The sequence below is a fragment of the Podarcis gaigeae genome (assembly GCF_964106915.1).
Source record: "Podarcis gaigeae genome assembly, chromosome: 17".
Classification (NCBI taxonomy): Eukaryota; Metazoa; Chordata; class Lepidosauria; order Squamata; family Lacertidae; genus Podarcis; species Podarcis gaigeae.
This window is the reverse complement of record NC_139694.1, coordinates 31,157,737-31,179,299: the sequence shown is the minus strand read 5'-3', so window position 1 is coordinate 31,179,299 and position 21,563 is coordinate 31,157,737. Positions and strand designations below refer to the sequence as shown.

Genomic DNA, 21,563 nt, shown 5'->3' with positions numbered 1-21,563 from the left:
TCTCTTGCTTTTTAATATATATAAAATATATATGCACACAAACATACCTGTCTGTTTTCAAAGAGCTTCTCCCAAGACACAACGCAGCATTATTTATACAAGAATCACCATAAAGACGTTAACCCAGCCATTCCCTGTTCTCTTTGAAGGATGAGATAAGGTTGAAAAGGAGGGAAAAGGTGAATCCTCAACCAGGGAAGAACATCTAGAAAAAGCACTGTATTTTTCGCTCTATAAGACGCACCAGACCATAAGACGCACACATATTTCCCCTTTTTAGGAGGGAAAAAGTGCATCTTATAGAGCGAAAAATGCGGTATTTTCTAGTGCAGTACAGTGGTGCCTCGGGTTAAGTACTTAATTCGTTCCGGAGGTCCATTCTTAACCTGAAACTGTTCTTAATCTGAAGCACCACTTTAGCTAATGGGGCCTCCTGCTGCTGCCGCACCCCCGGAGCACGATTTCTGTTCTCATCCTGAAGCAAAGTTCTTAACCCAAGGTACTATTTCTGGATTAGCAAAGTCTTTAACCTGAAGCGTATGTACCTGAAGCGTCTGTAACCCAAGGTACCAATGTACATTTCTTATTGCTTTCATTTTATGGATTCATGGTCTTGTTAGATAGCAAAATTCATGGTAAATTGCTGTTTTAGGGGTTGTTTTTAAAAGTCTGGAATGGATCAATCCATTTTGCATTACTTTCTATGGGAAAGCTTGCCTTGGTTTAGGAGCACTTTGGTTTTTGAACAGACTTCCGGAATGGATTAAGTTTGAGACCCAAGGTACCACTGTAATTGGGAAGCTTGAATTATTCATAAACAAAAGCAGAAGCTTTCAGTAGCCTCCCCTCACTCTCAGGAGGAAGAAGAGGCAAAAGGCACAGGGAAGTCCAAGCTTTGTGCTCATAACTTAAACTGAGGATCCAATCCATGCCAGTGCATACCAGGTCAATCACTGGCTAATACGGTAATGCTAACTGCAGCGCCGGATTTAGGGCAGCATGAGCAGTATCCCTGCACTGAGCTGAAGAGGTGTAAAATAGTCACCACCACCACCATCAAACAAACCTATATTTATAGGTTTTATTTATTTATCTTGACAGTGTTGCTATCTCTCAATACAGTATTGAATGGAGATGGTATTGTCATACACAGATTTAGACTCCTCTGCAACAAATATATTGGAACAGTCCAATGTCTGTTCTGTCTCATGAGCTCCATTATCCATTGTATATCAAAGGGATAGGCTTACCTCGCTCCGCACCCCCAATATTTTATTCAAGTTGGCATCCCCGCCCCCTTGGTCACAATAATATGAGATCCAAGTGTCGCCTCCCCTCTCCTTCCTGCCCTCATACATTAGACTGGTCCTGTTTGTCGGTAGCCCAGCGTTGCCAGGGTGAGAGAACTTTTGTTTGTCCTGTGGAAGACTCTATGGCATCAAGCTGGAATAATAGAGGATAAGTTACTAAATCAGGACAATCTGATTTAACTAAGGTTAGGTCACCCCACATGCGTGACATGAATGCTCCTCACCAAAACTGTAATGTTTTAGACCAGTGTTTCCCAAACTTGGGTCTCCAGCTGTTTTTGGACTACATCTCCCATCAATCCCTGGCCACTGGTCCTGCTAGCTAGGGATGATGGGTGTTGTAGAGGCTTGCTGGTTTAGAGGCTTGTTGTGGGCAATACATAGCCCCATGCCTAGTATCCTCCACAAATTTGTGGGGTCCGATTATCACGCTTGGGGTGGATGTGAGTGCAGAATGAAGTGCTGGAAGCGATCTGGACAAACATTTGTTCCAGGAAAAATGCCACCAAGGGGTTTTGCAACCTCCCATCTGCACAGAAGTAAAAAGCCCCCAGTGTTGTAACCTTTTCTCATAGGGAAGTCGCTCCAATTCCTTGCTCATTTGGGTTGTCCATTTCTGATTCCCTCCCCACCTCCCAGCTCTGCAGTACAGTGGTACCTCGGGTTAAGTACTTAATTCGTTCCGGAGGTCTGTTCTTAACCTGAAACTGTTCTTAACCTGTAGCACCACTTTAGCTAATGGGGTCTCCTGCTGCTGCCGCACCGCCTGATCCCAATTTCTGTTCTTATCCTGAAACAAAGTTCTTAACCTGAAGCACTATTTCTGGGTTAGTGGAGTGTGTATCCGGAAGCATATGTAACCTGAAGCATATGTAACCCAAGGTACCACTGTATGCTTTATACTGAGAGTCCTGCATTGCAGGGGATTGGACTAGATGACTCTTGAGGTCCCTTCCAACTCTATGATTCTATAAGGTGAGGCAACCAGTACTGTATGCAGTATTCCAAGTGGTTGTTGCAACAGAAATTCGTATAACAATATTATGATATTCGCATTTTAGTTTTCATCTCCTTTCCTAATGATCCACAACATGGAATTCTCCTGTTTCACAGTTGCATCTAAGTATTCCAGAATGTCTTTATTTTTAAAAAAAGCACAAAAATCCCTTACTGTAAATCGTAAGATTCTATTGTTCAGAGAAAAATAACAGGCCACCCCAATCTCAGAGTCCAGGGATCTTGGCATGCTGTACACAGGGTCTGTGCTCCCTTTCGGACTATTAAGATGAGCTGACAGACATTTGATTCAGCAGTGTAAAAATGTGCACCAACCTGGTTTTTTTGGACCTGGGCATCCTGGGGAGATAAGCCCTTAAGCCTAGTCTTCAACGCATCAGGGAAGTCATCAATTGACAGAGAGGAGTGGTTTCTCCAGCTTATGCGTGTTAGTGGGCAGGAAAAGAAAAGGTTGAGGAAAAGAAAAGGTTGGATGATGTAGGCTGATGCAGAATTGTTTTCTTCAAGCTGTTTTTGAAGAGACACAGAGAGGACTGTTTGGCTGCCACTGAATCCAGTGCTGGGCTTCTGTAGCAAGCAAGCAAGTCCCTCCTGATATGTGAATGCTGGGAATCCCTCCAATGTAGACTCAAGTTGCATATATACGTAAATAAATAATTCTCAAAAATACTGATCAAACAGGGCACCCACAACCCCATAACATCAACCTCCTCCCAAGGCACACATTTCACCCAGATGTGCCGACAGAAAGGAAAAGTACACAACTTTGCTGTAAAATAAAATAACAGAAAATGTATGTAGAGGCATTTAGAAGAAATCAAAGCAGATAATATAATACTTTTAGCCCAACCCGGCAGTTTCCAGTTCCTCAGGAATTCTCCAGGCTTCCTCCTTCCTCCTTCTTTGTGCATAGTTCAGTCAGAGCTGCATCTCAAAGGTAGCTTTCAAACACACCAACAGTTACCAGAGCAATTCTTTTTTTAAAAATCACATTAAATAGTAAAAAATCATAAACATGCAAAAAAGCACTGTGCTACAAAATCCATTGCTAAGGCCAGCAGGAAAAGTAAAGAGTCTCAGATAACAGACTCAAACCTCTGCCCTGCTCCCCCGGTGGGCAGCTGCTTGCATGGTATTTTGTCCTGGGACCCCCCACAGAGTTCCTTGTCTTGGTATCGTCACTAATTTCTCGGTCCAAGTAAATTAATCTTCCTGGACCTCATCTGTTTTCCTTTGGCCTCCCCTCTGGTTGTGGGTCAGAAGCTCTAAACTCACATCCCAGTCCCGAAACAATCTCTGCAGCCACATCAAGACACAATTCCAGGATCAAATTTGCTTTCTCACTAGCACACCCTCCAGCATTTCTCTATTGAAAATAGAGACGTGACGTCGTATTCCATAATAATGATTTTATTATTTATACCCTGCCCATCTGACTGGGTTGGCCCAGCCACTCTGGGCAGCTTACAGCATATATAAAAACATAATAAAACAAACATTTAAAAACATCCCCATACTGGGCTGCCTTCAAATGTCTTCTAAAGGTTGTACTGTATACAGTGGTACCTCAGGTTAAGTACTTAATTCATTCTGGAAGTCCGTACTTAACCTGAAACTGTTCTTAACCTGAAGCACCAGTTTAGCTAATGGAGCCTCCTGCTGCCACTGTGCTGCTGGAGCACGATTTCTGTTCTCATCCTGAAGCAAAGTTCTTAACCCGAGGTACTATTTCTGGGTTAGCAGAGTCTGTAACCTGAAGCGTATGTAACCTGAGGTACCACTGTAGTTACTTATCTCCTTGGCTCGGGGGTTGCATAACTCCATACCCTCCAATATTTCTTCGATGAAGATAGGGACGTCCTAAGGAAAAGCATGATATTCCTGGATCAAATAAAAAACCGGGATGGCTTCTGTAAATCTGGGACTGTCCCTGGTAAATAAGGACACTTGGAGGGGCTGCTGGGGGTCCTCTCCATCTTTCTACATCCTGACCCAGTCCATTCACAGCCCCAAACCACAGATCAGAGTCCTGCCCCCAGTCCTGTCAGGGGGCACCTTCTTCTGAGTCCATTGGCCCAGACCCCCCTTCTCTCTCTCTCTCTCTCTCTCTCTCTCTCTCTCTCTCTCTCTCTCTCTCTCCTTAATCCCAATTTATCTGAAGCGCTTCATGGGACCCAACCAAGGCAGGTAACCCTCCCACAGACCAATTCAAGGACACTTGAAGTTCATTTTTTATAAATACTGTTATGTACTGAAGTTCTCACCCTGGGCCAGCAGCATCTTGGTATGGTATTTGTTATGTACTGAAGTTCTCACCCTGGGCCAGCAGCATCTTGGTATGGTATTTGTTATGTACTGAAGTTCTCACCCTGGGCCAGCAGCATCTTGGTATGGTATTTGTTATGTACTGAAGTTCTCACCCTGGGCCAGCAGGGGGATACTGTAGATAGCGCGGATCTTGGATGTGGTCGGGTGAAGGCCGGAGGTGTCGATAAGATAGCCCAGGAACTCCACCCGACCACATCCAAGATCCGCGCTATCTACAGTATCCCCCTGCTGGCCCAGGGTGAGAACTTCAGTACATAACAAATACCATATTAGATTAATGTATGGTTAACTACTACAACAATCTCCCTCCCCTTTTAAATATACACAATATCTTCTTGTTGTTGATCTCTTTTGCTTTCGACATGGGTATTATTTCTTGTTTCTTCTTTTTTGTGTGTCTCCTCTTACTCTGTGCACTTGTAATAAAAACAAAAACAGTTTTCCTTCCGTCTATGTCACCCAAGCTGAAACCCTAAACCTTTTCTTTCCCTGCCAACTAACACACATATTAAGGAGGAGCCTCACCCCTCCCTGTTTCACACAGGCTTAGTCCTATTGATGACTTCCCTGATGAGTTGATCACTGGATTTAACAGCTTACCTCCCAGGAATCGTTGTAAACAAAATCTGCCCTTATGCCCTTATGGGGAGCACAAGAGCCCTTATAGAGTTCTTTATAGGTTCTCCATCAGTAGGAAAAAATAACGGAGGCCAACCAGAGAATATTGAGAAGCAAAGCAGCTAGTAAGCCTAATCTTTATTGAACTGTTGCAACAGGGTGCTCCCCTCACATCAGTGGCGTAGCGTGGGTTGTCAGCACCCGGGGCAAGGCAAGTAATTTGCACCCCCTAACCCGTGGATTTGCGCCCCCTAACCCATGGATTTGTGCCTCCTAACCCTAACCCCCAGATGTTGCGCCCGGTGCGGCCGGCCCCCCCTGCACCCCACACACTACGCCACTGACTCACATGCAGGAAAAGAGGAGGACTAAGAATGAAGGTGTGCCTGCCCTTATATAGACATTTTAAATTCCCTGCCCTGGAACTCAAGACCACCCCTCCATACATCATACATACATCACAGAAGGGGTGTAACCCAAGACCACCCCCCACAAACATCATACCTATATCACAGAAAAGGCGGTCTACAACAGAAATTTGAATGTTGTTGTTTTTCCTGTCTGTCAGGTTACCTGATAATGCCTTATCTGATTGCCTTTCCCGGTAGTCTGGCCATTACTTTGAGATGTTGATCACCCAATTCCTGAGACAATGGGAAGGTTCCCTCACCCCCCCCCCCCTTGCAGAGAAAACATTTGGTCAGTTTGGGAGTCAAAATGGTTTCAGGATGTCTTCCTGTGCTGCTCCAGACATGTGGTCCACATATCTATGTACATGCTTGGTTGTTACATTTATGAACATTTATTATATAATATAAGACCTTAATTTTTTTATTTCAGAATGCTCTGACAATACGTGAGGAAGCGAAAATGTTTAAGAAAGGAAATCTTACCCTAAGATTAGCTCCAAATACTTTCCAAATCTACTCCAGTATGCTACTGGTGCAGGCATTCAGATATTATCATAAAAGTATCTCTAAGCTTCTTTTTCTAATAGCAAGGATTTACTTAACTCAAAATCCCTTCCCCTTGATATCATCCACATCATGGGTAGGCAAACTAAGGCCCGGGGGCCGGATCCGGCCCAATTGCCTTCTAAATCTGGCCCACGGACGGTCCAGGAATCAGCGTGTTTTTACATGAGTAGAATGTGTCCTTTTATTTAAAATGCATCTCTGGGTTATTTGTGGGGCATAGGAAGTGCTTCTTTTTCTTTTTTAAAAAAATATAGTCAAGCCCCCCACAAGGTCTGAGGGACGGTGGACCGGCCCCCTGCTGAAAAAAATTGCTGACCCCTGATCCACATCGTCCTAGCTACGGGGGCCAAGATGCTGGTCCATCTCTCCCTCCACATTTTGCTTGCACCAGGCTACTGATCAACTGATCAACAACACCAAAAACCTTGCATTTTCACTTGCCAACAGAAAAAGGATATTCAAAAAGGTGGCTCTGATTGTTCTGTAGCAGCAGATTTACATTGGCCTATTTAGAAATTCTTGTAGCTGGTTGCTGTAATTTTTGTATTTATTATTTTCCTTGTTCTCCTACCCCCCGCCCCAAATACCTTATTTGAAATCTTGCCTGGAGAACTTAAACACTTGCCACTTGGGTAGTATTTGGGTTTGTCCCAAATTAAAGTTTTGCTGAACTGAGGATTCTGAAATTTTTACTGTGTATTTCCCTGTTTAGGGAAGTTCTTAATGTCTGATGTTTTATTGTGTTTTTAATATTCTGTTGAGAGCTGCCCAGAGTGGCTGGGGAAACTCAGTCAGATGGGTGGGGTATAAATAATAAATTATTATTATATAATGTTATTATTATTTTATAATTGCTTCTTTCAAAATTTTGTTGGCATGGATGGCCCTTGCAAGGGCATAAAACATGATGCTTCAATTAAGAGGATCGACAACGTTCTAATTCTATCAGTGTTGGATTGTATTTTAATGATTGTGGTCCCCCCCCCCCCATGTTTTCAGCTGTCCTTATTTTTATCTGTAAACTTTTGTTGGTGTCTCTCGGTGCTGCACAGGCTGGGGCAACCTTTCCCAGGCCAATTTGGGCAGTGTGACATCTTCCAAGGATGGGGAGACGTTCCAGAAGGCAACTCCAGGCAGTGCAGCAGAACAGAGAGAGATTGTGCAGTTAAATGAGGACCTGAAGCTTGAGATACAGAGAGATTTGTGCTTGCCTATGAGTCTTGCTTTCTCAAGAACAACCAACCCCAGAGTTCCTTGTGCATAATAGGCTGCATGGAGGAACCGTCAGTGAAAGGCTGGTGAAACTGATCCCAGGGGCACAGTAGAAGACAGGGCTGCCGCTTTACAGGCCCAAAATATATGTTAGAGGTCTACTTCACACCCACGCTGCCATGGCATGCTGTAAATGCAGTTCGCAGCTGTTTCTGATGAGCTTTCTCATCATTTTCCTCCCAAAAGGTTCATTTGGGTTCTTACTAACAAAAATCAGCAACATGTGTTATGGTTTTTTGGGCAACAACAATAACTGGCAGAAGCCGAAAGAAGTTTCAGTAAGTGAAAATGTTGTTGGAGACTGACGATTTCATTGTATCTGTGACCTGGAACATATTCCCACCCAGAGTCTATTCTGGGGTGGCCTCAGGGTATACGAGAAACCTGGCAAGTGGCTTCTTATATATTATGAGCTAGTAAAACCCTTATCAGATTGTAATCACAGCATTATTTTAGACTCTACTTTTCTCCCACTTAGCGGCCCGCAAAGCAACTTACAATAAAGAAACACAAACAATACTAAAAAAACAAGATACAAATATATAAATAAATCAGTTTAATAAAATCACAATAAAACAAAAGACATAGATTATATGAATTAAATAGGGAACAACGGGGTTTTTCCTACACAGGCATTTAAGTCTCTGGCCAACATTATAAGACAAGTGAAAAAGGCATTCAGTAAAAAAAATCAAGTCTGTTCTTGGGATCACCAACGTAGCTCCAAGGGCGCTACAAGACCCATTAAGACCCCCAGCCCCTACCAATTTTTAACAACGAACTAGGGTCTTTTGGCTTAGGGGAAGGTTGGCTGATATGTGCTGCCTGCTTTCTAATGCTTTTTATTTGTTTTGCGGGGTGTAGGTGTTTTAGGGTTGGGGGGGTTCTGGGCATTCCCAGTTCTTCCTCCTCCAAAAATTAGGTGCATATTATAGTCTGGTGCATCTTATAGAGCGAAAAATATGGTACTTTTTCTGAATGCCCTTCCCTGGTTGAGGATTCACCTTTTCCCTCCTTTTCAACCTTATCTCAGCCTTCAAAGAGAACAGGGAATGGCTGGGTTAACGTCTTTATGGTGATTCATGTATAAATAATGCTGCGTTGTGTCTTGGGAGAAGCTCTTTGAAAACAGACAGTGTATGTGTGTGTGCATATATATATATATATATATATATATATATATATATGAAAAAGCAACAGAAGATGACAAATAAGTCTTTTGCACAACTGGCAACAACCCAAAGAGGCAGGTCCTAAAGTGGAGTATGGCTTCTTACTGTGAAGGAAACGTCTACTGATCTGCTTTAAATTATTCTGAAGATGACCAGGTTGCATTTCAACATGTTGGAACAGGTGAACTCTGCATTGCCCTAGTGTAGGGTTTGCAGACACAAAAATTGTTTTAGTTGCCATATTTCAAGAGGTAACATACAGAACTGCTTGCACACAAAAAAATTATATATATTTAAAAACCCAAAATCCCGAACAATTGCTTTAAAATGTAAAATTGCCCCTGGATGGGCATGTAGGACCCAAAAAGAGGATATTTCCAGGAATTCCTGGACGTATGGCAACCCTATGCCTAGTGCCACACCTGCATGGCAGGAGGGTGGCTCTCTTCCAGTAGGTGAGGTGGTGGCTGCGATGATCTCAAAACCCTGAGGTTGTTGGAAATTGGAAAAACCGTGGAAGGGAAATTTTGGTCGACTTTAGGAAAAAGGTTTAAGAATAATTGATGAGGTATAAGTATTGGTGTATAAATTTGGATAAGTTAAAATTGGTTTTTATATCAAATAGAAATAAGGTTTGCAAAAATAAATTGAGGAAATGGAAGAAAGAAGAAAAGTAAAATAACAGCAGGTTAGAACAAATTATTAAGTCAAAGTGGAGAAATAAGTTAAGGACTTGCTGAACTGACAATCTAAATTGGAATACAAGAAGGGGAGGTGTGAGGAGGTCTGAGAAATAAGGTAAAAGAAAATAAGTAATTGAAACTTCATGTGTTTTTAATTGTTAAGTTTTGAATCTTTTGTATTTTTGTGTTGTTTTTATTTTGTTTATTTTTGTTTTCGATTTTTATATGTATGCTGAAAATACCAATAAATATTCATTAAAAAAAATCAAAACCCTGAGGTTGTCAATTTGGCACATTAGTAGCACAGTGGTCAGTTCAGAGCAGAACAAACAAGTTGCTATGGGCAGCTGCAGAGATCCTATGGGGAGGAGAGCAGTGTGAATGGTAACGAACCACATGGCACGATGAGCATGTTATGTGGGACCAGCTCGCTTCTGAGGGCATAAATACCGATTTTGACAAGCACAGAATCTCCCTTCTTCTCTGAGCCATCCTTCCCTTTCCTCATTGCAATTTGTTGGCTTGGATTTGTCCATTGTACAGGAACATGCCCGCATGTTGCCAGTCCTCTGTGCCAACTTCTCCACAAGAGGCTGTGTGTCTGTTCACCTCCCTCCCTTTTAACTCTTGCAAGTCTGGTTCTGGTCCTGAAAGCCAGGCCAAATCTGCAGCAGCTCCTCTGGCCCGTAGTGATGCACCACCACCAACTTGGAGAACTTGCACTTCTCATACTTGACTTTGTACACGTTGAAGAGACCCCAGGGGCTATTTGTCACACTGATGCCCAGCTCATGCAGGCAGATTCCCGTGAAGGCATCTTCCATGTTAATGACCCTGATGGTCTTTGCTACCTGGTAGATCTTCTTGGCCAGATCCGCAGAGAACACATACCCTGGGCCTGCGCAGTAGGGTGGGTAGGTCTCATTGGGGTACACCGCCCGTGGCACATACCACTTGTAGGCCTTGTCACGCAGTGGCTTTGTTTTCCAGTAGATGTACCCTGTCATGTAGTTCTTCTTGGGTGGCAGGTGAGGCTGCAGCAGGTGGGACACCATGTAGTTCACATTGAGAAAGATGTCACTGTCTGCCTTCACCACGTAGGTGGCATTGGGGCAGAACTTGCTTATCCACTCCATGCCCATCAGAGTCTTCAGGGTAAGGTTGTTGTAAGTATCCAGGAAGTCCTGCTGAATAATGTCTTTGTGGATGGAACTCTCCTCTTCCAAAAGAGCCTGGAGCGGGTATCCAAATTTTGGGTGTACACCCGTCAGAAAAAGACGAAGAATGGAAATCCCAGGCACCGAGCTCTCGTTGCCCCATGTCTGCCGGATGGCCTGCCTTGTGGCAAAATCCTGGGGCTCAGTTATCACCAGCAGGATCAAGAAAGGGCTCCTCTCCCGGCATTTCTTTGGCTCGTTGAGAAGGAACTTATAATCAGTGGAATAGACAACCTCCAAGGGATGCCGCTTGGCCACTGGTTGTGGTGGGGAAATCAGACCAGAGGGCTTTGTCTCCTTTGTCCTCTCCAGTGCAGATTCCCATTCAAATACCATGGCACTCTTACGATCGCCTGCGGAATCTGCGCTGCCCTTGAGCTTGATGTCGTGTGGCGTGGAAAGCGTCTCAAGCGACTCCCATTCATTCTTCGCAACAAGTAGGAAAAGGAAAGCAGAGCAGGAAATGAAGAGGACCACAGTGGGCAAATTCTGCAGCTGGGTCATGAACATCTTCCTGGCACCTTCCATACTTTTGGTGGGCAGAAGGAGGGCAATGGCAGACTGTATGTGGGTTGGGGAGAGATCCTGGCCACCTCTATGCTGCTTCCAAAGACAATCTGCAAAAGAGAAACCCAGTGAAAGGGAGATGAATTCTGTTCTGTGTGTGTGTGTGTGTGTGTGTGTGTGCGCGCGCGCGCGCGTGCATGCACACACACAAGGGAAGCTTTTGGCATAATCCTGGTCACACGGAGAATCAGTCTGCCAACTGCCGACACACTCAAACCCTGCTCATAACACCTGCCTTCTTGCCCTTGCAATCTGTTTCTGGAAGGAAAATATGCACTCTCAGGGATTGGCATTATTCACTCAACCCATCTATTTACAGATCCATTGGAATCCGAATAAAGTGTTAGATGAGTTTGTGGGTGCCAGACTCCTGAATTCCTGGATCCAGTAAGTGTTAAAATATAAGCCAGACCAGCTTCCTGATGAGGTAATCACCTGGGTGATGAGCCATTAAAGGAAAAGAAAGGGAAGGGGCTCTGTCTGAGACAGAAAATGGGTGGGGCCCCTCCCCCAGCCACCCCCAGCTAGAAAGACAAAGTTAAAGTTTGGGGGACTGTGGTGTGAACTAGAGGGAAAGTTGCAGGCTGGAAAGGCACAGAGGCAGAACATGATGTTTGATTTCTGCTGGGATCCACAGCTGGGGCTACGGGAGAAACAATAACTTCTTGGGGTGATTATGCTCCAGCCCTCTCCATCATAGGCTCACTTCCAAAAGGAAACACAAACTCTGGGTAAAGTGCTCAGCTGGGTGTGTGCCAGGGTGTCTGGTAAGCTGGAACAATTGCCATTGTGCTACATGGAATTCCTCCCTGTATTTCCAAATTAGGCCATAAAAAAGTTTGAATGCACCGAAAGAGCAGCAGCACAAACAAAAATTCAGCAGGTGCAGGAGGCAAATTGAGCAATACAGGTAGTCTCAACACCTTTAGAGCGCTAAGTTATTCTTCTGAAACCGGAATAGCTTACATGGTGTACATGTGATGCTAAAATGGCAGACTTTATACACGTTTGGTGGAATTGTTTAATGACTGCTAAATTCTATCTCAGAATCCTATGACAGCTTTTGTGTCTCTCTCAGAGGATGGGTTGGATCCAACCTTAGTAATACTCGGTGTAGACTCATTTTAATTAATGGACGTGACTATCTTAGGCCCATTCATTTCAGTGGGTATACTCTATGTTGAACTTTGTTGAACACAACCCTAATGTTGTTGAAATTTATAGGGAGAAGGAGCTCTGTTTTGGGTATGTTGTTGTTGGTTAAGCTATAAACCTCAGTTGTACAAGAGAGTATGGCATATTGCCCTTATGGAAAATTTGACTCACAAATGAAGGCTGGGAAGAACAAAGAACAAAGATACCTTTGTGGGAGACTGGTGGTGCTTCATTTCATTTAAGAGTTTTCCAGAAAACCAAAGATCAATTCCAAAGGTTTATACTAACTTAATAATATCACTTAATAATAATAATGTGTTTTACAGATGTTTATAAGTTAGATGTATGGGTTGTTAGGGCAGGGGTAGTACCACGTCATGCTCCTTCTGGAATAGTTTGTCCACCATTGGTCCCCACCCTCCATTCAGGGTGGGTTCCTAGAAGCTATCAGCATGTGACAGCAGCCACACCCCAGGAAAATACTTTGATTGCTGGCTAAACCGGGTGAGGGTTGTCGATGGGTCTCAAACCCTCGGTGACTTAAGTACTTTCCTTGCATGTGAAGACAGGCAGCCCATCTAGGAGAAGGAAAACTCTGATCCTAAACCTCCACTGCATTGTGGGATATCTTTAGGAGAAGAAAAGGCTAAAGAGTAACCCCTATACAAATCCCAACTGGAGTCCCTAAGGTGGTTGTATGTCTCCTTCCGGAAACTGTGGTGTATGTATGGGAATACAGGTTTCCACAATGTATTTTGGGGAGTTTCTGGAGAAATTTTAAAAAAGCAGAGGGGAAATATTAACTACAAAGCCCTGATAACAAAAGAATATGCCCTTTTACCCTTCAGTGGCTAATTAAAATATAGAGTACAGTGGTACCTCGGGTTACATACGCCTCAGGTTACAGACTCCACTAACCCAGAAATAGTACCTCGGGTTAAGAACTTTGCTTCAGGATGAGAACAGAAATCGTGCTCCGGCAGCGCGGCGGCAGCAGGAGGCCCCATTAGCTAAAGTGGTGCTTCAGGTTAAGAACAGTTTCAGGTTAAGAACGGACCTCTGGAATGAATTAAGTACTTAACCCGAGGTACCACTGTATTTGCAAGCATAAGTAAATTAATTTGCATGACAACTAGTACAAATCTCAAATTTAACCTGGGCCTAGGTGACCCTGGAATGGGAAAAGGAGTGTGTGTGTGTGTGTGTGTGTGTTTGTGCGCGCGCACCAATATTAATATTTGTTCTCTTATCATGTCCAGTAGCTTTATCTCAGTAGTATAAGATAAATATAAAAGCTCTGTTGCACTGCTGCCATCACCTTTTCACTAAACCGTAAGTGCAATGTTCATAGTGCAACGACTGACTCAGCAACCACAGGATCCTGGAGTTCTGAGCCAGGATCCTGGAACACCAGAGATAACTAAGGAAGCTGAAGCAGCTGCAGAATCTTTGACCTCTCCTGCCCTGCAGTTACAGGAAACCAAGATTCCGGCAGAATCAGGTGGGGACAGATCCTTTTCTTCTTTTTCCCGTCACTTACTCAGTCTCCATTAATAAGTACTTTGACTGCCAATGGCAAGCCGCAATCACAATAGTAGCGGTCTGGTATTTCCTCAAGGAAAATGAATGACCCTGGAGGAAAGTGACCAGCCCAAGATAACCTCGTCATAGGTATTTACCCAAGGAAGAGAAAGGCACCTATAGGGTAAAGATCTGGAATTTGGTGATGAAGAATTTAAGAATGAATGAAAACCACAAATCAGTCATGGTTACGCAGAAATTGTGTACAGTGGATCACTGCCAATGTCACTTACAGGAGCCACGTAATAGGTCTACGCATGGCAGGGCAAGAGGAAAGGAAGCCCAGAGGGGACTTTAAGCAAACTAGAACCGGTGCCTGTCCCTCTACACAAACATGGAATGCCCCCCTCTGAGCACAATTCAAAGTGTTGGTGCTGACCTTTAAAGCCCTAAACGGCCTCGGTCCAGTACACCTGAAGTAGCGTCTCCACCCCCATTGTTCTGCCTGGATACTGAGGTCCAGCTCCGAGGGCCTTCTGGTGGTTCCCTCACTTTGATAAATGAAGCTACAGGGAACCAGGCAGAGGGCCTTCTCAATAGTGGAGCCTGCCCTGTAGAACGCCCTCCCATCAGATGTCAAGGAAATAAACAACTATCTGACTTATTTAGAAGACATTTGAAGGCAGCCCTGTTTAGGGAAGTTTTTAATGTTTGATGTTTTGTCGTGTTTTTAATATGTGTGGGGTATAAATAATAAATTATTATTATTATTATTATTATTATTATTATTATTATCCCTGCTGGATGAGGGACATAACCCAATATCTCTTCTTGTACAATCGTTCTCTTGACATACACCTTCTAAGTGGGAATAGGACCATTCTTAATTCCACTTGGGCCGGCAGAGCCTGAAAATGTATTAGCGCAGTGGTTCTACCATCGTTGTGCTGGTGGAGCCCCTATGTTGGTGGCTCAAAGGGGTGGAGGTGGAGACATGGTGGGGTTGGAGCAGAGTATGTCCACGGAGTTATGCTTGCTCAAAATGTGCTCCCTCCCCCTACCTTGTTGGCATAAAGCTACAAAAGGTCTGGTACCCATTGGAACATTCCCTTTGAAATCAATGGGCTGCTCTCCTCTCTATCTCCATTGGAGGACAGGAGTCTAACGCAAGCACCAATCACGGCACAGCCCCAGGGACGTAGAAGACCAACCAGGGGACACAGGAATTGATGACCTCGGGAGAGGGGAGGCTATGCCACTTTGCCTCAGAGCCCATGGGAACTTAAGTGGACAGGCACCTTGAAGAAGAGCCAAGGCAACAACAAAATAGGCGAGGGGGTGGGGGTGGGGAATAACACTTGGCTTCTTCTTCTTCTTCTTGGCTTCTCCAAACCACTGCAGCTCTGTTTAAGTATGTTGCAGGCAGAGATGCCCACTAAGAACCTTGACTCCACTGCTGCAAATGAGGATTCCCACACATTTGTGACTCCTCCTAGAACTGCACCCAGGGAAACACCATTGGAACCAAGCGACTGCTAATAATTTTAATAATTTAATAATAATTTATTATTTGTACCCCGCCCATCTGGCTGGGTTTCCCCAGCCACTCTGGGCGGCTTCCATAGAAACCAAAAATACAGTAAAATATCACAGATTAAAAACTTCCCTGAACAGGGCTGCCTTAAGATGTCTTCTGAATGTCAGGTAGTTATTTATCGCTTTGACATCTGCTCTTCCCAGATTGGTCAAGCCAGGAGAGTAGCCATCCCTAGTAAACCCAATATGAACCAAAGGGGATCCTCCATTAGAGGGCCTTTAACCTTCATATGTCCTAGTTGGTAAGGGAAGGATCCTGTCTCACTCTGGAATTATATTCATCCTGGAGGGAGGTTATGCATCTATCCCACTATTTAAGAGCATCAGCTATAGATGGAAGCAAAGAGTCCCTGGCCGAGATTTGGGGGAGGATATTTAAACTGTTGCATGTCAAACCTGTTCCCAAAACCAAACAGGTACAGGCATTTTCATGCGGTCCAGTTAAAATAATAGACTCACGGAGCTGGAAGGGACCACAAGGGTCATCTAGTCCAACTCCCTGCAATGCAGGAATCTTTTTGCCCAGCGTGGGGCTCAAACCCACAACCTTGAGACTGGTTCAGCATCCCCACCCACTGGCTGCATGAAACTGCCTGTATCCTCTCACTTGACACCTGCTTGGTTTTCCTGGTCAACATCATTTCCCCAAGCACCCCTTTCCTTGGCCTGATTTTCCTCTGGTTGGGACCCAGAAGCCACCATAAAAAAGCAGCAGGGCGATGGTAGCTTTTTTGGGGAAAGGACATGTAGGCGTGGTTCATCACTCTCTTCTTGCCCAAAGCTTTCCCCTTTTCATTTGCCCCGTTTGCGCTATACGTGTTTGGCGTGGCCTGTGATCTGACCCGTGGCATTGATCATCTAACCTGGCACCCACCCACCTGGGCAGAGGAGAGAGAAGAGGAGATGTGGAGAAGGGGTCTTGGTCCAAGATGCATTCAGTAAACCCTCCTGGCCCTTCATATTCAGGCCATGTGAGGGCAAATTGGCTACCATATGCTTCACTTTGGGCTGCCCAGAATAATCAGCCAGGATGTTTATATGGGCAACAGGAGCCCTAGATTCTCTGGTATCTGACTTCTGGTTCAATTCGCATTGCTGGACTGGCCAACGATAGGGCTGGGAGGTACCTCAGAGTTACCATCTTGCCCCATTCTTCTTTCCCATTAAGCTGGATCTCTGTAAAGGTAAAGGTAAAGGTAAAGGTAAAGGGACCCCTGACCATTAGGTCCAGTCGTGACCGACTCTGGGGTTGCGGCGCTCATCTTGGCCGAGGGAGCCGGCGTACAGCTTCTGGGTCATGTGGCCATCATGACTAAGCCTCTTCTGGCGAACCAGAGCAGCACACGGAAATGCTGTTTACCTTCCCGCCGGAGCGGTACCTATTTATCTACTTGCACTTTGACGTGCTTTCAAACTGCTAGGTTGGCAGGAGCAGGGACCGAGCAACGGGAGCTCACCCCCTCGCGGGGATTTGATCCGCCGACCTTCTGATCAGCAAATCCTAGGCTCTGTGGTTTAACCCACAGCGCCACCTGCGTCCCTACCTCAGGAACTGTAGGCTTTTATTATTTCAAAGGGAAAGCAGTCATGATCCCTTCCACCTCTACAGTTCTCTGAGACTATTATTCTACTGCAACCTCTGAGGGCTTTTTGCAAAGTGCGCAGCCTAACCAAATCAAGTGTGAAGAAAACATCCTCTGTTCCCTTTTAGGACTATTGCCTAGTCAATGGTAGATTTGGGGGTCTCAAATTTCCGCGGTGCCCTGTGTGATGCCAGTTTGGTGTCCCCTGCTTCTCGAGGCTCCATGCCCAGGGTGGCCGAACCTCTAAATCTGCCGCTGGCCTAGTAACAGTTCAATCACACACACACCATTTCCCTTTTCTTTTTGGTTAGCGTCCACCCTGAACAAGAATTCTGATGAACTTAGAAGCTTGCTCATTACTTTCAATCCATCTTAATAAAGGAGCTTTGCTGCTGTTGCTCTTTGGGTTTTATCTCGTGGGCCGCTATGGACCAATAGGTGTGCCTGTATTGCTTTCAGATTCACAGTGATTCTGTTATTTGTTTAAAAGGATCTCCTCTTGCTTTAGAAACTTGTTCACCCTATTGTTAAATATAGTTTTTGATAAACGATCTCTTTATAGGTCTTAATTACTTGAGAGCATTTTGCTGAGATTTTTTTTTTTGCTACCTTTGCCCTTTTCCACACTTCAATCCTGGCTCCAGTACAACTTGAGCTAGCTGGCTTGCCTTTACTGCAGAAGAAGCAACAGCTGGACAACAAATCTAAGCCGACAACCACCTGCCCCATCAGGCCTCATCGTATTTCCCTTCTGTTGCTGCAGCTTTCTGCTGAATGTGGAGAAATGGTCCAGGCACACCTATTGTGCTTGTTTTGGGTGGTCCCACCTTGCACTGAAGCAGAATGGTGAAAAATCTGATTTTAGCCAAGTAACAGAGCAGGGAGCCCCGGAATGAAATCTCTGCACGTATTTCAGAAAGTGAAAATTCGGACACAAAAGTTGTTGAGTTGTTGAGCCACTTCTGATAGGGGTTGCCATATGTGCAGATTTCCCTGGACATTTCAGGGATTTCTGCCAGGACGCTGTCCCCGACAGCTGAATCCCCGATATGTGCAGAAACCCTCCCTAGCACAAGCCTCACACCCTCTGAGATAGGCAACAATGTGGAATCACTTGCTTTCCGCCCTTTCCTTCCCTGTTTTGTGTGCCTGCAAGGGCAAACTTATATTATAATTATTAAATACAGCTGCCTTGTGGAAGATTTCCTCTGCACAAGTGAGCTGTTTTAAAAATTATTTGTAAATTTCCAGGAACCTGCATCCTTTTCTATTGGCTAACAGAAGCAAAATGGAAAGGGTGTGTGTGTGTGTAGGGATAGATGGGATCATAGAAATGGCACCAAAACCCACCCCCACAATGCGATTTTTGTATTGGATTTACTTCCCATTTTGGGATTTTCCTTGTTGAAAATCCATTGGCTGCCAGTTGGATGGGGGAAATGTCATGTTCACGGCACCCAAAATACCAATTTTCAATACCAATTGAAAAAACCAGTTTAACGGGATGAGGAAAGGATTAGCAGAAAGAAACTGAAAACTAGGAGTTCAAAGCTAGGATGCTCATTTGAAAAGGGTCACAGGAAGAAAGGTTCAGTGACAAATAAAATAGACTCATAAACTATTCAACAAAGGAAAGGGCAGGGGTTTTTTTAACAATGAAGATACAGGAGCAAGTGTTTTGAAAAGAGGCTCTATTGTTCTTCCAAAGTGGACTTTAGCTGCAGTGGTGTAGCAGCGTTTGCTGGGGCCCGGGGCCACGGAGGATGAACGGAGCCTGTTGTGCCAGCCCAGCCCTCACCAGCAGCACCAAGTGGGACTGTGCTGCACTGCCTGCCTCCCTGCCTGTGCAGGGGGGAGCCCAGCCGATCGATGCAGCCCTTGATGGGCAAATTCCCCTGATGCCCGTGGAGAGGAGTGCCAGACCAGGCCACTCTGGGGTCACCCCTTGCCCACCTCCCTTTGTCTATGCCTGTGCCAGCTCACTGTCCAAGCAAGGAGTGGGTGAGCACTGGCCGGGCAGCCATTCAGCGAGGGGGCCAGGGATGTGACAGTGAGACCATCCTGGAATTAGGAGCCCAGAGACCCCCAGCAGCAGGCAGGGTGAGACAGGGATCCCTGAATGGGGATGCCTGGTTTGTGCCCCCTCAAAATTGTGCTGCCAGGGCCATGCCCCCCTGCCTCCCCCCACACTACACCTCTGTTTAGCTGACCAGGCTCTTAAAATGTATCAGCACTGCCAGTTGCTATTGATATTTCTTTGCCCGAATCCTACACACCACCTGACCCTTCTTGCTGCTTCCATCGTGTGGCATCACCGCACCATAAGACCCCTTCCTTCTGGGTCCTGCAGTTTGCACTGTTGTGTTTTGCATATGAGAGGGAGAAGGAAGACACAACAGTCAGCACTTCAGGGAGTGGAAAAGGCTAGCTTGGCCCCCAGCTTCCATCTATTTGCAGTTTTCCCCTGTGCATACTTTTACACTGTGAGTTCCTTGGGGCAGGTACCTTTGCATTTGCTTCTTATGCACCATGAATTAGTTAACAGCCTCCCAAAGTTACTAGGTAACATAATAAACACATACATTGCTAGGCTGGCTTTTTACTTGGAGGGGAGCGGGACAAATGAAGCATTTCATCCCATCTGTACCAAACCTGAGTAAAAATCTGGTTAGCAACCAGAACAGGGTTGCCATACATCCGAAATTTCCCAGACATACTCAGAATACTGCAGTTGGAAGCAGTGTCCAGGCAGAAATGTAAAATTCAGGCGTATGACAACCCATGTTGGCAGTGTCATTTTTGTTGATTTTGCTTTAAAAAAAGCTCAAAAACATCGGTTTTTTGCAATTTTGCCAAAAAACTCAACAAACAACTTTCCCCTCCAAAAACTCAACAACTTTGCCCTCCCCAAAAAATTCAACAACTGCCCCCCCCCAAAAAAAAAACACTTCAGCAACTTTTGTGTCCTGACTTTCACTGTTTGAAATATGGCAACCTTAGACTAGGTCTCCTCCAGAGACAGTATAAAAACACAAGGGCCTGCCACATGAGGGGCAGAGTGCTCAGCCCCCAGCGGCCCCCAGCTCACTCACTGTGATGGCCTGGGAATCCGATTCAGAGGCTGAACCGGAGGAATCCCAGCCTGCACAGGAGTCCCCGCCTCCAGGGCCGGCTGAACTGGGGCAGGGCCTTGATTCTGAAGCGCCTGCACCTGTGCCGGATCCTCAGGAGCAGGCAGCAGGTGAGTCCACTCTGGCTCCAGAGGTGGTTGAGGACTCAGTGCCTACAGGTGAGTCTCCCCCTGGGCCCAGTAACCCTTCGGCCTCTCCTGAACTGCAGAGGCTCAGGGCAGAGAGGCGAAGGGAACTGGTTTCTCCCAGGAGGAGTGCTTGCCTTAAGGCCAGGAGAGGCGGGTCTCCTGGGGGCCGGGACCGCCCCTGGCCTCAGAGAAGATAAAGACCAGTCAGCCCGGTCCCAGGTTGTGGGAGCAACGTCGTTGTTGAGTACCTGATCCTGCCCGGACCCAGACCTGACCCTCCAGTGTTCCTGTCCCCGCCCGGCTTCCGGCTTCGGACCTTGCCCCGCTCCTTGTGAACTGTTTCCAGGCTAGTGACCCAGGACCGGACTTTGATTACGCCAATGGTAACCTTCCCCCCGGGGCCAGCCCACTCACCTGCATACATCTCCTTGTCACCTTTGGTGACCAAGCAGATGGTTAAATAAATACATGCCTGCTCTATGAAACACCTTTGCCATCATCTATTTCAAGGAAATCTCATTCAGTGCTCCAGGTATTTGTTCTCTCCCTCCTTGAGGGCCCTTTCTACCCCTCTCCCATTCTCTTCTCTGAGGTGCCTTTTGCGGCATCTCAGGTGAGCACTTACCTGCCCGAGGTGCTGTTCACTCAAGGTTGCCGCCTGCCTTTGACAGAATACTCCGGCTGCATGTCAGCTGCAATTTACCTTTCCCCGGGGAGGGTGTGGCACAAGGGGAAGGGACAACACCTACGTCATCCAGCTAACACAGATGGGAGGGAGCAGGGACTCTGCTTCTAGGAGAGTCTTTTTTCCAGGACCATTGAGGCACCTGGAAGGACTCAACACCTGCATGCCAATCCCATGCTGAATCTCTCTCTCACACACCAAAAAAGAAGAACAGTCCCTCAGAACCCAAAGCCAAACACAAGAACAAGATGAAAGGGATAAATTTATATAAAGGGATGTGGGTGGCGCTGTGGTCTAAACCACAGAGCCTAGGGCTTGCTGATCAGAAGGTCGGCCATTCTGCCAACCTAGCAGTTCAAAAGCATGTCAAAGTGCAAGTAGATAAATAGGTACCACTCCGGTGGGAAGGTAAATGATGTTTCCGTGCGCTGCTCTGGTTTTGCCAGAGGTGGCTTAGTCATGCTGGCCACATGACCTGGAAGCTGTACGCTGGCTCCCTCGGCCAAAAAAGCAAGATGAGCGCCACAAGCCCAGAGTTGTCCGCGACTGGACCTAACCGTCAGGGGACTGTTTATATAAATTAGATACATGTGCCAATAGGTG

The 21,563-nt window shown here is 45.7% G+C and overlaps 1 pseudogene across 1 annotated transcript; it reads right to left on the bottom strand.

Moving 5' to 3' along the window:
• Window positions 1–9,649: 9,649 nt before the first annotated feature.
• LOC310834942 (beta-1,3-galactosyltransferase 1 pseudogene) lies at window positions 9,650–21,182 on the bottom strand (annotated as a pseudogene). Its single transcript, XR_014568624.1, has 2 exons — window positions 20,901–21,182; window positions 9,650–11,211 (listed from the first exon to the last, which is right to left on the bottom strand). The product of XR_014568624.1 is annotated as a beta-1,3-galactosyltransferase 1 pseudogene (transcript).
• Window positions 21,183–21,563: the final 381 nt, after the last annotated feature.